Here is a 16,181-nt window from a genome sequence, read left to right as displayed (position 1 = left end):
AAAATGGGTTCCTCATGCACGATTCACAAAGGGGAAATGTGTAAAGCAGCCAATAATCTTTTTTTTTCTCTTTTTTTTCAAGGACAAACTGAAAATTGCTGCTGGTGTCCTCTGGAGTTCTAACAGACAAGGTACGATGTTCATATGGTGGCCATTAACGGCAGACAGAAAGCAGAACTCCTCTCCAGAACTGCTAAATGATAAATGTTCTTACTTATGGGGTGTCCGAATGAAATATGAGAGCAGCTAATAATCAACGTTTAGTTCTGCCTTATGCTTGTGGACGTCCTGCCAACCACTGAGGTACAAGGACTCCGGATATGGAAGTGGGATTCAAAAATACAGGCAGCTTACTATGAGTGAAAAAGCATAGCTACTCACTCGGAGACAAGAATTGTCTTTCAAAATGTACTGTTTTTCCTTGAAACGTGACCTTTTCTAGATAGTTAACCATTACACCCAAAAGAGTTGGTTTATATTCGCTTCTATGACATCCTTTCAGTTAGTCACAAAACATCAAAATAGGAAAAAAATTTTGGCCAATAAGACCTGTTCCAATTTACATTTTCAGAATTTAGCAGATGCTTTTATCCAAAGTGACTTTCAGTACTGTGACAGAGTATTGTCTAAGCAATTGAGGGTCAAGGGCCTTGCTCAAGGGCCCAACAGTGGTAACCTGGCAGTGCTGGGGCTTGAACCAGCAATCTTTCGATTTACTAGTCCAGTACCTTAACCACTAGCCCTCTATCCATCCATCCATCCATCCATCCACACATCCATCCACACATCTATCTATCTATCTATCTATCTATCTATCTATCTATCTATCTATCTATCTATCTATCTATCTATCTATCTATCTATCTATCTATCTATCTATCTATCTATCTATCTATCTATCTGGCTTATTCTGCTGTCATAAGTACATAGAATATAAACAGTTTTAATTTTACCATGTATATAATAAAGTTTTTGAGTACTATAAGCTTTGCTTGGCCCCACATAATGACACAATATATGATGGAATCAGTACGCATGTAACAGTTGCATTTAAATTCATTGTTTATTTAATATTCAAGTATTGTACAATTACTCCTAGCTCCCTCTTTAACAAGTTAAATGATGTTTTAAATATCTCCGATTCCAGTTCGCTTATAACGTTGGAATAGCAACTGACCTGTCATGCTAACGTTAACTGGCTAACTACTTAATCTGCATGGCGCTCCATAACAATATTATATGATCTGCTGCCTTTTGAAGCTTACAGCTGTTACAGTATGACGGTATATGAAAAATCCATACTGTACGAGGTATCAAAAACGGTATACTGAATGTACCGTCATACCACCCAGCCCTACTCCTAAATAATGGGGGTTTTTTTTGGGTTTTTTTTAAGCAGTTTGACCTATTTTAAACACAATACGTTTGTTTTTAAATTGTGGTTTTATAGCACAATACTAATAATAAAGGAAAAGCATAATAATTATAATAAACAAAATAACATGACACAAAATAAGTCAATTTAAAAGCAAAAAATTTTACTGATATTATTAAACTGATTAAAGACTTAATAATCAGTGTCTGTACACCATACTTCAGATGCTACCAATGCTACAGAGGCAGCAGCTTCATGACACCTGGGGTGTGAAGCTCCAGAGCTGCATCAAGCACTATAAAAAGGATGAGAAGAGATACACCACATCAACAACTGAACAATGGGACTGCAAAATATATTTCTAGTATGCATCAACAAAGAGTAGCTTTTAAATACATTAAATTACCTTTTTTGTTTGGAACTCATGACTTTGGAGCTCAAGAAAAAAAAACCCTAGTCACAGTAACAAGACAGTATAAGAAAAAATTTTAGTAAAATTTAATGTACAGATTGCTGTTTAAGTTTCTAGTCTTTCAATGAGTTTGAACACATTTCTAACCCATTATTCATTTAATGCTCTCATTTCTTCAGTCAGAACAAATTTCTTACTGACTTACTCTCATTTTATCAACAAAAACATGAATAAGACAACACATGTATCCTCGTTGGCAGGCTGTATACTGTTGATGCACTTTGAGAATGTGTAAAACATGAATCTGTGAAACACAGTCAGTGCCCTTCAATCGTTCAGTATTAATACCGCCGTTCAGAGGCGGTCCCCGAAGCAGCATGGATGCCAATCCTCAAGCAGCAGCAGCATTAAGATATTGGTTTTGTGAAGTGTCGACAAAATGCCTCTTGGACATTTGTGCTGAAGGTAAACAAAACCGCTGGCAGCCATGCCAGTCTATCTGGCCCACAACGTGTCTTCATCGGGACAATGCCAGAAAGAGTAAGAGAGATGTACAGAGGGTGAAAGAGAGAGAGGCATTTATAGATATACAGTGTGAGTCTGGAAGCTTTGTGCTGCTTTGTGGATCTGAGTCAGTTTGAGTCAGTTTCTGTTTGTAGTTGATTTCTTTGTCATTCTCAAGAGCTCTGCTCGATATTCACAGGGATCGCTGCCACAAGACAGTTAGAGCTGGCAACTGTATGTTACACAAAGTAATATTTAAAGAGGGGAAAATGCAGGTCTTTTATTGAATTGTACTCAATCCCTGAATCCCAATATTTCATTTTAACTTCTATACAAAGGGACAGTTACTGAATCTGTGTCTGTGTCACTTCTTTACTTTTTCCCAAAAAAGAAAAAAAAGAAAATAATGGCCACTAAACACATATTTTAGATTAGACTACATTTATACATTAGAGGAAAAGCATGTCAGGGTAATTTTTGGTTAAGGTTTGCCTTTGACTTTATAAATAGGCATTTCTTTCATTCTTTCATAATGTCTTAATGTCACAAAATACACCTTCCTTTCTTTCTTTTTCTTTCTTTCTTCCTTTCTTTCTTTTTCTTTCTTTCTTTTTTTCTTTTTTTCTTTCTTTCTTTCTTTTTTTCTTTCTTTCATAATGTCTTAAGAATAATTAGTCGCAAAATACACCTTTCTTTTTTCTTTTTCTTTCTTTCTTTCTTTCTTTCTTTCTTTCTTTCTTTCTTTCTTTCTTTCTTTCTTTCTTTCATAATGTCTTAAGAATAATTAGTCACAAAATACACCTTTCTTTCTTTTTTCTTTCTTTCTTTCTTTTTTCTCTTTTTCTTTCTTTCTTTTTTCTTTTTCTTTCATTTTTTTTCTTTTCTGTTTGTCTGTCTTTCTTTCTCTTTCTTTCTTTCTTTTTTTTGTTTTTCATTATTTTTCTTTTGTTTTCTTTCTTTCTTTTTTTCTTTTTTCTTTCTTCCTTTTTTCTTTTTTGTTTTCTTTCTTTTTTCTCTTTCTTTCCTTTTTTCCTTCTCTTTCATTCTTTCTCTTTTTCTTTCTTTCTTTTTGTTTTCTTTCTTTTTTTTCTTTCTTTTTTCTCTTTCTTTCTTTTTTCTTTCTTTCTTTTTTCTCTTTCTTTTTTCTTTTTTTTTCTTTTTTCTTTCTTTCTTTTTTCTCTTTCTTTCTTACTTTTTTCTTTCTTCTTTTCTTTCTTACTTTTTTTCCTTCTCTTTCTTTTTTTCTTTCTTTCTTTCATAATGTCTTAAGAATGTTTAGTCACGAAATACACCAATTTGATATATTAGCGTCTTTATTGGAGCATTTTATGGTTGCTTTATAGATCAAATTTCATTTTTTCATTCTTGCTTTCTTTCTTTCTTTCTTTCTTTCTTTCATAATGTCTTAAGGATGTTTAGTCATAAAATGTGATATATTAGTATGTTTTTATGGTTATATTATTATTATTATTATTATTATTATTACTAATATGAATATTATTATTATTATGTTATTTCATTACATTTCTAATCCTGTGTGTCCTCCTAAAATATTTAGATAACTATTTAGCATAATACTGTTGCAGCAGTGTTAAAATTATTTGCAAAAACTGCTTTATACATTTACAATAAAATTGTTGTTGTATACTGTAAAATGTGTACTGTAAAATGTGTACTGTAAAATAGAATCATTAATAATAATAAAACAGAAGAGCAATTAGTACAATGCTCTGAGCAGTGCAATAAATAATGATCAGTGCATTAAATAAAAAATAAGTATAAGAGTAATCACTGATTGTGTGTTTAAAATTTAAGACAGTATAGAACAATAAACACTGGGTATTTAGTCACAGAGAAAAATGACCATCCAAGCTGTAGTGATCATAGTAGTTATCCAATAAAGTGAAAATGAAAAGCCACGCAACAACAACACAACCTAATTTTAAAAGGAGGGTTAATCAAATTAAGAAAATTAAAAAGGAAAACCCTCTTGAGGCTATTTACTGTTTGCACTAAGTAGTGGTAATGGTTAAAAAATCCATGCTAACATAAATACAGCTCTCTAAATGAAAGACGTTTCACACATGAATTTTATTTTAACTCCAGGCACCACAACATAACTCCTTATTGTGCTTTTTACTAAATTGGTTTAACAAACAATTACAGATGTAACTCGGATGTTCTATTGGGGGGCATTTCCCACTTACTCTCAAGATTGGGTTAAACCTTCAAATTATAAGTCGAAGTGGAACTAACAAATGTCTGTTCTCTCTGCTCTGCTTCCTTTATTTCATATTTCAGTGTAAGGGATGCTTGCAATTATCATTAACTTTTAGTCCAAAATCGAACCATTAGTTACTTAAATCTCTCTCTCTCTCTCTCTCTCTCTCTGTCTCTCTCTCTCTGAGTCAAATAGTGCTCAATGACACAACAGTGTACAGTAATTACACAAATTACCAAACACTTGAGCATGTAGCAACTGGATCTTACAAGGTAGAAATGTCCCTTCATCCATCTGTCCATCCATCTATACGTTCTTCCATCCTTTCAACTAATCAGCTGCCTGTCTAACTGTCTCTTATCCATCCATCTATCCACACATCTTCTCTCCATCCATACACTCATCCATCCATCCATCCATATATCCATCCATCAGCCTGTCTATCTACGACAAATCCTATCCATCCATACATTCATCCAACCATTCACACATCTATTATTTATCCACCTATTTATCCATCCATCCATCCATTCATCGGCCTGTCTATCTACTAAAAATCCTATCCATCCATACATTCATCCAACCATCTATTACGCACCCATCCATCCATCCATCAGCCTGTCTATCTATACACTCTTCTATCCTTTCAGCTAACCATCCACACAACTATTATTCATCCACCAATCCACACATCTATATATTTACCAATCCTACCCATCCATTCAACCATCCACATATCTTTTCTCCATCCATCCATCCATCCATCCATCCACATATCAATTATCCATACACTCATCCATTCATCAGCCTACTTGCAGTTGTAGCCTAGTGGTTAAGGTACTGGACTAGTAATCAGACAGTTGCTGGTTCAAACCCCATCACAGCCAGGTTGCCACTGTTTGGGCCCTTGAGCAAGGCCCTTAACACTCAATTGCTCAGACTGTATACTGTAAGTCGCTTTGGATATAAACGTCTGCTAAATGCCGGCAATGTAAATGTAAATGTAAGCCTACTTATATATCTACAAATTTTACCAATCCACACATCCATCCATCCATCCATCCATCCATCTGCCTACCTATTTTCTACTAATCTACCCATCCAATTATTCATCCAACCATCCACACATCTTTTCTCCATCCATCCAGCCATCCATCCAGCCATCCATCCAACTACCCATTAGCCTGTCTATTTCTCTACAAATCCTACCCATTCATAAATCCCTCCATCCATCTATCTATCCCTCTATCCATTCATCCATCTTTAGATTATGAGAGTCCTACCAAATGTGTTGGTTTTCCAGAACAGAATTTCCAATAGCAAACCTACATATTACTAATACGCTGAGGTCAGGACTTTGAAAAGGCCCTTACAAAAACGTAGTTGTAGTCTATTTAGACCACACTAAACTAAGATTTTATGTCTTTTGTTGTCGTTGTTATTGTTTTATTATTAACTCCCTACAGCCACCATAAACTAAAGGTAATTATTATTATTTTGTTAATACTCTGTCCTATAGCAATGTACCAAATCCACTAGCAGAAAAACATCTTTAGAGCGCAATATTATTACTATGATTTATCCTTAGTGAACTATAGCCCTTACATTGGTTTCTTGGGAATCTAGAGCCTAAGAACCGTCACTAAAACCCTTAAGTGGCACATGTTCCTGTAAAAACTTCAGGGTAAGTGCTTGACTTTGTACACTAAGTTCATCACTGAGTTCAGAGATACAAGTTTATAAATGAGGAAAGAAAAGAAACAAAAAAAAACCCTTTTATTCTCTGTCTGTGTCAGTATGAGTCAGAAGTTTTGCTGAGCACTTAAGGATCCAGCTGTGATTACCCATAATGCACAGCAGGTTAACTACACCAGAACAAATTTAGGAGACTTTTTATATAGAGGGCTTGTTTTTATTGTTGCGCTCAGATTAGAACTTGGGATCAGAATGAGTTTTGATGGAAATTTTAAGACTTCTTTGTTTTGTAAAAGTCAAAAGTAAAAGGACAGAGTGAGTGTCCATTAAAGATGAGTACATCTCCTACTCTTAACTCTGATGTCACATGCTTGTTACTTTGAAGCTGTAAATTAATGACAGGCATAACAGAGGCGTCTCCGCGCTTTTTCAGTGACCTCTTTAATGGTGCACACAGAGTGTCATCTGTCTGTTCCATCTCATTATGTGAATCCAGCCATTCCTGAACGTGTCTTAGGGCTGTTTGGGAATAAAAGGGGCATTTAAATGCACAGCTTTAAAAATGGTTACTCTGCTAGAATACTTTCCGTTGACTCGTGCCAGCTTGTGCTTTAAATTGTTAGGGAAATTTTATACTATGATAGTAAACTTGGCTGAATTTTTTTATTTAGGAACAAAATAAATTAATTAATTAATTATTCAGTCTTGTCTGGAAAAAAAAGAAATCTCCATTTTTATTCAGTGTTGTCTGGAAAAAAAAAGAAATCCAAAAATACAGCTTGTTTTTTTTTAGATATTGACAAATATATTATTAGAAATATTTCTGCCTGGTGTGCAGATGGAGAAAATTGGAATATAAAGCTGCATAAAAAGGATTAGCATAACGCTAGTGTCAACTCGCCAGTCGTGACTTCCCGTCTCTTTGTCAGGCTGTGAATAGGGATAGAAATCTGCGACATGTCATTTCCCCTTGTCTTCCTCCAGATCGATAGGGAGCATGACCCAGCCAGTCAGCAGTGCTTTACACACCGTCCAATCACACATACTAAAGTAGGAAGGGGGGCAAAGGGGGGGCAAAAAAGTCTGTATCATAGAAAAAAAGCTATTTCAGAACTTCAGAGGTTTGTTTAAAAGATAGATTTAAGAAAAGCTTGCAGTATGGGGATGTTTCAGTGCAGAGTATAATACAGCCAGCAATGGGTGGTGATGGGCTGTTTTAAAGCGTCTCATGGTAAACAATCCAAGCAATACATAAACATTAACCATCCAAATGCAAGAACTCACTATGGACTTTATCACAGACTGCACTGAATAACGAATATAACTTTTAGTTCAATTTAATTTTGTGTTTGTATGATTTGTGTAAATCATATTTAGTCAATTTATCCTTCAGGCCACCCAAGGAGAATAGGGGGTCCCTGCTGAGCCTGATTCCTCGCAAGGTTTCATCATGTAATTTAAGGAAGTTTTTCTTTGCCACTGTTGACCTTGGCTTGCTCAACAGGGGTTTTTGGACTGTTGGTCGTTGATTCTGTAAAGTTGCTTGTAGACAACGTCTGTTATAAAAAGAGCTATACAAATTAATTTGACTTGACCAACAGTAGATTTAAAAAATATTTACTAGAGCACACTTATTATCGTTGGTTCGAAACTCAGCTCTACCATCCGGCTGGGCGGCTACATGAACAATGATTGGCTGTTGTTCATACAGGGTGGGAGCTGGATAGGGACTCCTCGTAACTGAGGCAATAATGACCTCTGCTTGCTGATTGATAGGCTTTGGTGCAAATCTATTAATGATCTTGAGTGGCGAGCCAAAGCCTGGACGTAAACCTAATAAAACATATATGGAAAGGTTTGAAGACAGCAGATCACAGACACTTGCTATCCAGTCTGACTGCTGACAGATGTTGAGGGGATAGACCATGAAGAATGGGCTAAACTGCCTAAATCCAGGTGTGCAAAACTTGGATAGATGTATCAAAGAAGACTTATAGCTGTAATTACCATCAAAGAGTCTTTAATAAAGTATCGAATAAAGGGTCTGAATACTTTTTTGTAATATTTCAGGTTTGGGTTTTAATTAATTTATACACAATAAAATGGCCTTTTAGTTTTTAAAAACAGTACTGTTGATATTCCTCACTTGTTTATCTTATCAAATTCAAGCCACAAATAAATAATGTTGCCTGTTTGAGCCTATTAGACACCCCATTTCGAAATGGACACACTTAATTATGGAGCTCAGATGTTCCAGCCACACTCATTCCTAGCAGTTATCAGTCATTAAAACAAAATAATATGCTTCAAACTTTGTGTCAGCAGTTTGTGGAAGACTTTTTCTTGTTCTTGCATGACAGTTCCCTTGTTTGGAATGGTTTGTGGCAGATGTAGCCTAGTGGTTCAGGTACTGGACTAGTAAGCAGAAGGTCGCTGGTTTAAACCCCACCACTGCCAGGTTGCACTGTTGGGCCTTAACCCTCAATTGCTTAGACTGTATACTGTAAGTCACTTTGGATAAAAGTGTCTGCTAAATTTAGAAAATGTTTGTGGAGCAGAGATGTTCACAAGTCACAAAATACGGGTCCGAGTCAAGTCACAAGTCTTTAGACTAGAGTCCAAGTCAAGTCACGAGTCTTTAGACGAGTCCAAGTCAAGCCACGAGTCTTTAGGCTAGAGTCCGAGTCAAGTCACAAGTCTTTAGACTAGAGTCAGAGTCAAGTCATGAGTCAATATAATATACACAAAACATATATTGGAAATGTAGCATAGAAATAAACTAATTATCTGTAAGTTCAGATAAAAAACAACAACAGATGAGCAGCTGTATTTTGTCGTTTTACTTAGTGCCTTTACTTTCCTAGTCATTGTGCAAATGAATGTAATTTCCGTAACAAAAAGGTACCAGTTAAAAGCTTAAACTGATACGTTTTGTTTTCACTGCAAAACAAAAGCGCACGATAAATCATGGCACAGCGGCCAAAATCCAAAACACAGCAAAAAAAAATCATAACCACTGCTTACCTTAGCTTATGTTCTTCCATATGCTATTAAATTTATAACCGTGTTGTCCAATTAGTAATATAATCCGATATTTTGTAAATGTGCTTATAATTAAAAACCTCCAAACTTTTCCCGGTTGTGAAGTAAAACACAAACTCGTTAGAAAGCCAATCATCATCTGTGTGACGGAAACTGAATAAATGCAAATAACAGCGTTTCTTACTAAAAATGAATATCAGAAGGTCTGATTGGTTCAGAAAGTGGTCTTTCAACCATTAGCACCAATTCTGTAGGAGCGTTCCATTTACCCCAGTCTGAAGTTGCTGTGTGTGCGACTTACGTGTGACTCAAGATTCAAGTCCCCATCTCTGGTACGAAGGAATTCCAGCGGTCTGTACAGAGCTCTGACCTGAACCCTTAAAAAACATTTTGATCCAGGCCCTCTTGTTCAACATCTGAACCTAACTTGATTCTCCCAAAACCTTTTCAGAAGGGTGGAAGTTGTTACAGCTACAAAGGAATCAGCCCATATTAATGCTTGTAACAAGCTCCTGGTCAGGTGGTCACATTTATTTATTCTAACATTGTATGTTTCTACACAAGGCAGATGGCTTTAGAAATGTTGTATATTATTTCTTTGCTCACACTGCGATATGTAATTTTCCTCTTTGGCAACCCTGCTGATTGGTATTCATGTGCTCCGTTCTCCCTCTCTTTGTTTGCTTTCTAATTATTATCTGATTGCTCATTAGACATTGTGTTCACCATGTCTCCATTTTGTAAACAAGCAGTTGTGCATCTGTTCATGAAACCTTTGCTGGTTTCAGCACGTGAGTTCTGTTTGATTAGGTATGCTGGGAGTACGATCTTTCTTTAAAGAATATACTGTACACACACTTAAAAAAAAAAAAAGCCTCTTTTCCCTGTCGTAGGCCACATGACGTGCCTGTGAGATCTCTTTGCTTTTTGGGGTAATGACTGTACACTGAGATTTGAAGGGCCGCTCATGACAATCCCATTTTCTGTGTAATTTCATGCTTGTCTTGTTGAATGAAGATATTGGCTGCCGTGAGGCGCTGGGTCAGAGGCTGGCGCTCCCCTCACTCCCGCTCCCCTCCGTGTTTCCTTTCACTTGATGAAAAGTAATTCATCATTTACACCCCTGAATTCTGCCACTTTTTTCCACTCGCTCCTTTTTCTGTAACAACTTTCTCCGCCGCCCCGGCCGAGTCCCCGTGGTACGGAGGTCTGCTGAAAGAGATAAATCGGTTTAATCCAGAGGCGGAGAGGTGGAGCCCGGAGCAGGTCAGGACTCCCCGAGGCCCTGCACTCACTCTTACTACTGATGGAGTGTGTCACCTCTCTCTCTCACTCCTGATGGAGTGTCACCTCTCTCGTTCACTCGGGGAGCCTGCAGGAACCGCACCGAGTCCAGTTCGGATGCCAAAATTGATTTTTCTTACACATGTCTGAGGGTTGAGATCTGTACAGCTACCTCCAGGGAAAGCACCGACAGCTTAGACAGTCCCACCGGCCAATCAGAAGGCGGGGATCACTTTTGGGGGCCCTGCACCAATGAACGAAGGCTATGCACGACATAGATTTAATTTTCAAAGACTCTGTCAAAGTTTTTTATACAAACTACTGTAACAAAGTTATTGCTTCAGTTCTGACTTTTGTTACACCGATCAGCCATAACATTAAAATCACCTCCTGGTTTCTACACTCACTGTAGAAGCACTTTGTAGTTCTACAATTACTGACTGTAGTCCATCTGTTTCTCTACATACTTTTTATTATCTTGCTTTCACCCTGTTCTTCAATGGTCAGGACCCCCACAGAACCACCACAGAGCAGGTATTATTTAGGTGGTGGATCATTCTCAGCACTGCAGTGACACTGACATGGTGGTGGTGTGTTAGTGTGTGTGGTGCTAGTATGAATGGATAAGACACAGCAGCGCTGCTGGAGTTTTTAAATACCTCACTGTCACTGCTGGACTGAGAGTAGTCCACCAACCAAAAATATCCAGCCAACAGCGCCCCGTGGGCAGCGTTCATCTCTGACTTTACATCTACGAGGTGGAACAACTAGGTAGGAGTGTCTAATAGAGTGGACAGTAAGTGGACACAGTATTTAAAAACTCCATCAGCGCTGCTGTGTCTGATCCACTCATACCAGCACCACACACACTAACACACCACCACCATGTCAGTGTCACTGCAGTGCTGAGAATGATCCACCACCCAATTAATACCTGCCCTGTGGTGGTCTTGTAGGGGTCCTGACCATTGGGTGAAAGCAGGTTAAAAAAGCATGCAGAGAAACAGATGGACTATAGTCTGCGCCCCTGGAGCAGAGAGGGCTATGGGCCCTTTACAGGGGCCCAACAGTGGCAGCATGCTAAAGTCGGAATTTGCACTCTCAACCTTTTAATTGTAGCCCAAAGTTCCACCCACTAGGCTAATATGTGCCATGTTTGACTGAAGCACACAAGAACACCAGCAATCAAAAAAGGCACATGATTTTATGTATATATTTTCTTACCCTAGCACTAGAAAGTGAGCTTTGTTTGGCTGTCATTTATATATCGTATATAGCAGTGAATATACATACACAAAAGTTGAATTTGGTAAGAGTTACACTATATCAGGGGTGTCAAACTCATTTTCACCGAGGACCACATCAGCATTATGGTGGCCCTCAAAGGGCCGATTGTAACGTATCCTGCTGTGATTGCAGTCACATTGCTGTTTTTCTTGGAGGCTGAATTCTGCATTTATATTGTTCTACTTTACCACAGACACAGCCTCATAACACAAGAGACGCACCGGTTTCTCTTCCTGAAGCACAAACTTGTTTTCACTTTCATTAAATTTCCTCCTTATGCTTAATTTTCTTACTTATCTTTTTGTACATTTTAGGATCATGTGTAAATATGTGTAACATCATCTACTGGCAGGCTGTGTCACTTTGCAGGTCACAAAATCAGCATGCATTTTGAAAGATGCAGTTTATTTAGGATTTTACAGTGTATTTTTAAGACAATCATTCTGCCCTCACTAATAGTTTATCCCCCTTTCTCAGCTAGACAGACAGACAGACAGACAGACAGACAGACAGACAGACAGCTCCCTTCAGAATACAGTCGGTTTATTTGCTCCCCAGCTGTGTGATACACTGTGTGCATCAAAATGAAATAAAAATACAAACAATAAAAACAATAAAGAACCTAATACAGTAAAAGCACACAGCTGTAGTCAAGTGTTACATCTGGTACAATATGAGATTTACCCAAACGTAAAATAATGAGTTAGCATTTTGTGTAAAGACACTAATTGCTATAGTAACAGTAACAACAATATTTAATTACGGTAAATTTGTAACTAAAACGCTGATATACTCACTAAACATTTACAAACAACTGAGAATATAAACGCCACTACTTACAGACAATGCTTGGGTATTATATTGCAATATAATTGTTTGTATTTATTTATTATTGTTTACATAACTGACTACGCTACCCCGCGTTCTTTTGCCGTAAAAGTCACATAGCTTCTAAGCGAAGGTTAAAGTTAGTTGCCATGACTACGATGTCACGTTGTCTCTTAAAGGCGCAGGAGCGCATTAAATTATAAGCACGTCTCTGTAATGACTCGAACCATCACAACAATCATACAGTCGTTTAAGCTCTCGCGGGCCGGATCAAATGACGCGGCGGGCCGGATCTGGCCCGCGGGCCGTGAGTTTGACACCCCTGCACTACTGTATATGGACAAAAGTATTGGGACACTATTGGGAATTTTTGAATTCATGTGTTTTAGCCACAATAATTGCTAATAGGTGTAATAATCAATTATATAAAGAAAATTATATGCTTTCAAGTTTGCAGCATTAGTTTAGAAAATGTCCTGTTCCAGCATTAATGAGCACAAAGCAAGGTCTATAAAGACATAAAGAAAAGCTTGGTTTAAAGAAACTCGGTGCGGTGGCCTGCACAGAGTCCTGACCTCAGCTCCACTGAGCGCCCATCGGTGCCCAAATGCTCTTTTGACTGAATGGGCACAATTTCCCACAGACATAGGTCTTGTGAGAAGCCTTTTCAGAAGAGTGGCTGTTGTTATAGCTAAATAGATCACGTAAGGGTCACTTTAATTTTAATACCACGTCAATGGAATGTCCAACAAGCTTATGGTCATGTGTCCAAATACGTTTGGCCATATAGTGTACATAGAACCGCAAACTGTGATTTGTTTACTTTAATTACTACTTTGATTGTATTACATGTACATTAAGTATTGAATCTGTTTTAACATTTTCTACGATTGCTTGGTTTGGGAACCTGAATGTCCAGAATAGAAACTCTCTCAACAACATCATCAAGGCGGCAAGTAAAATAATAGGTGTTGCTCAAGCTCCCCTAAGTGATATATATATTTGTCGCTCTATTCAGAAAGCGAGATTGATCTTGAGTTGTTCAGACCACCCACTTAACTGTGAGTTTCAGCTTCTTCCTTCTGGACGTAGATTCAGGTTCCCAACGGTAAAACATAATAGAGGGAAAAATTCCTTTATACCTAAAGCGATAGGGTTATTAAATTAGTAATATGAATTTTTTCTTATTTCTCTATTTATATTAGAATTTTATATATACTTAAGCTGTATTATGTGTTTAAGCTGTGTGTGTTTTTGTCGTGTTTTTACTTTGTGTTGTATGCCATGCTGCAAAACAAATTTCCCTTCAGGGACAATAAAGCTGAACTGAACTAAGTTTAATACCCCAGATCACAGATTCCCAAGACTGCTATGGCCTGTACATGTCTTTTCCAAGTGTAAACTTTTAATAAACAAATGTATGCAGTTAATTTAACATCTTACATCCGCATATCCACATAATTCATTTAACAATTTCTTTTTATTTATGCATTTATTTTTTTCTGTAGGAAACAAATATGCTCATGCCCTAAGTCCACAACAGACACAATGTTGTATCATTCTGCAAATGTCTTCCGCAGCCAAGGGGCTTACAGGTGCCACACACACACACACACTTGAAAAAGAGAAGCCGGAAGGTCTAGAAGCTGTGTTTGCATGAATGAGTGAGTGTGTTAAAGCATAGATGTACAGATGGAAGGGGGTGTGAGTTCCTTTGATTAAAAGTACAGTTAGCACACACTTGAGCAACTTCACATAGAAGACTACAGAGTTTAAGGGTTTTTGAGCACACATCATATGTGATGGTAAATATATGTTATATAAAATGTGTTTTACTTGGGTCAACTAGTTGTACACATAAACACTATGTGGAACATCAGACACTCTATAGTTTGTAGTCAATTTAAGGATGCCCATTTATTTAAATGCCAGCTTGGCTATCATGCACCACATGTGGAGGTGAATTTAGGTGTGTATGCGGGTGAATGTGCATAGAGCTGATTCATCCCTGTCATAAACCCTTTACGCTATATCAGCACTGTATAAGCTGTGTTAAAATTGGCTGTCACACCTCAACCTGCCTGTAATAAAAAACTACAGCTCACACTGATCCGAGAGCTTTCCTTAATGCTACAGTACCTCCAAGTAACTGCAAACCTAATGTTTACACAAGTCAGTGGGGTTATGGTAATGGCTTTGTGTAGAACACTGGAGTTCCTTTACACCAAATTTGCCCAATGTCTTTATGACCCTTACTTTGTGCACACAAGCACAGTCATGCTTAATATGAGATTATCTAAACTGTTGTCACAATTTGTGTATATTTTATCTTATATAATTGTTTTTTAAATACCTAAACCAATTATTAGAAAGGACATCTGCATATTTTGGCTATATGGCATGTTCAGGTTCCCAGTCTGATTCTGTAAGCAGTTGTATTAAGAGTATTCATGCTGAAAGGTGATGGGTTGGAATCATATTAAAGGATGACATTAGAAAACGGGGTCATACAGGTGTTTCAGCCCTGGGTGACTTGATAAGACCTTTTAGGGTGATAAATCCATTAGCTTGTGCTCTGTGTACTTTCTATTGGGGATTAAGCCAATTTATAATGGCAAATCTGTCCCAACACAGAGCTAACTAGATTTTTCTGAGTGTGTAAAGAGCTGGCGTTACTTTAGTATGACAGATGGGCTGCAGGAAAGGTCCTTTTAAGTCCTCCTTAAAAAGTTTAAATAGTCAAAGCGAACAAGTATAACGATGCACCTCATATCGGTATGATAGTACAAACTGGGATGAGTCGGGTCCTCTCGACACGTCTGTTCCGGTATCTCTGGTTCTCCGCTGCAGGCTGGAAAACAGGCTGATAAAAATGTAATACTCCTCCATTCTCCACAGTGCCTTTCATCATTATTAAAAAAAAATCGTTTTTTTAATGCAACGAGGAGCTCCAATCACGTTAGGGTCTGCCCGGATCTGATGCTATCATAATTACAATTAGATTACATTCTTGTAATCAGAGAAAGGGGGATCGTTAAGAGAAAGAATATAAATTGCTTTAGTACTGAGCAAGCAGAAATTGGAATTAATCTCCATTTAGGCGTCTTTTTCTCCTCTGATAGAGAAGTGTAAAAGCAGGCTCATTTCTTTCAGGCCATCAGTATGAATTAAAGAAGTAAGAATTTTCTTGGCTTCTAAAATTCAACTTTTGTGGTATTAGTAATATTAATATCAAAGGTTTAGGACTTTTTTAGTAATCTCACAATAATTCATTAAAATTTTTTGAAATGTCATTTTGTTTCAATAATCAGGGCATTAGTGTGTGTTAAATGCAGCATTGGACAAATATAAAAAAAACTTATTTCTTATGATAATGGTACTGTAAAATAAATAAATTAAATGAAAAATAAACTATTATTGGCATTAAAGTTCATTAGCAATAATAATAATAATAATAATAACCAGGCATAACATTTTGACCACTGACAGGTGAAGTGAATAACACTGATTATTACATTTGGGCAATGTTCTGC

The sequence above is a fragment of the Trichomycterus rosablanca genome, chromosome 6 (genome assembly GCF_030014385.1).
Source record: "Trichomycterus rosablanca isolate fTriRos1 chromosome 6, fTriRos1.hap1, whole genome shotgun sequence".
NCBI lineage: Eukaryota > Metazoa > Chordata > Actinopteri > Siluriformes > Trichomycteridae > Trichomycterus > Trichomycterus rosablanca.
The sequence above is the reverse complement of the archived record's forward strand: the minus strand, read 5'-3'. Positions refer to the sequence as shown.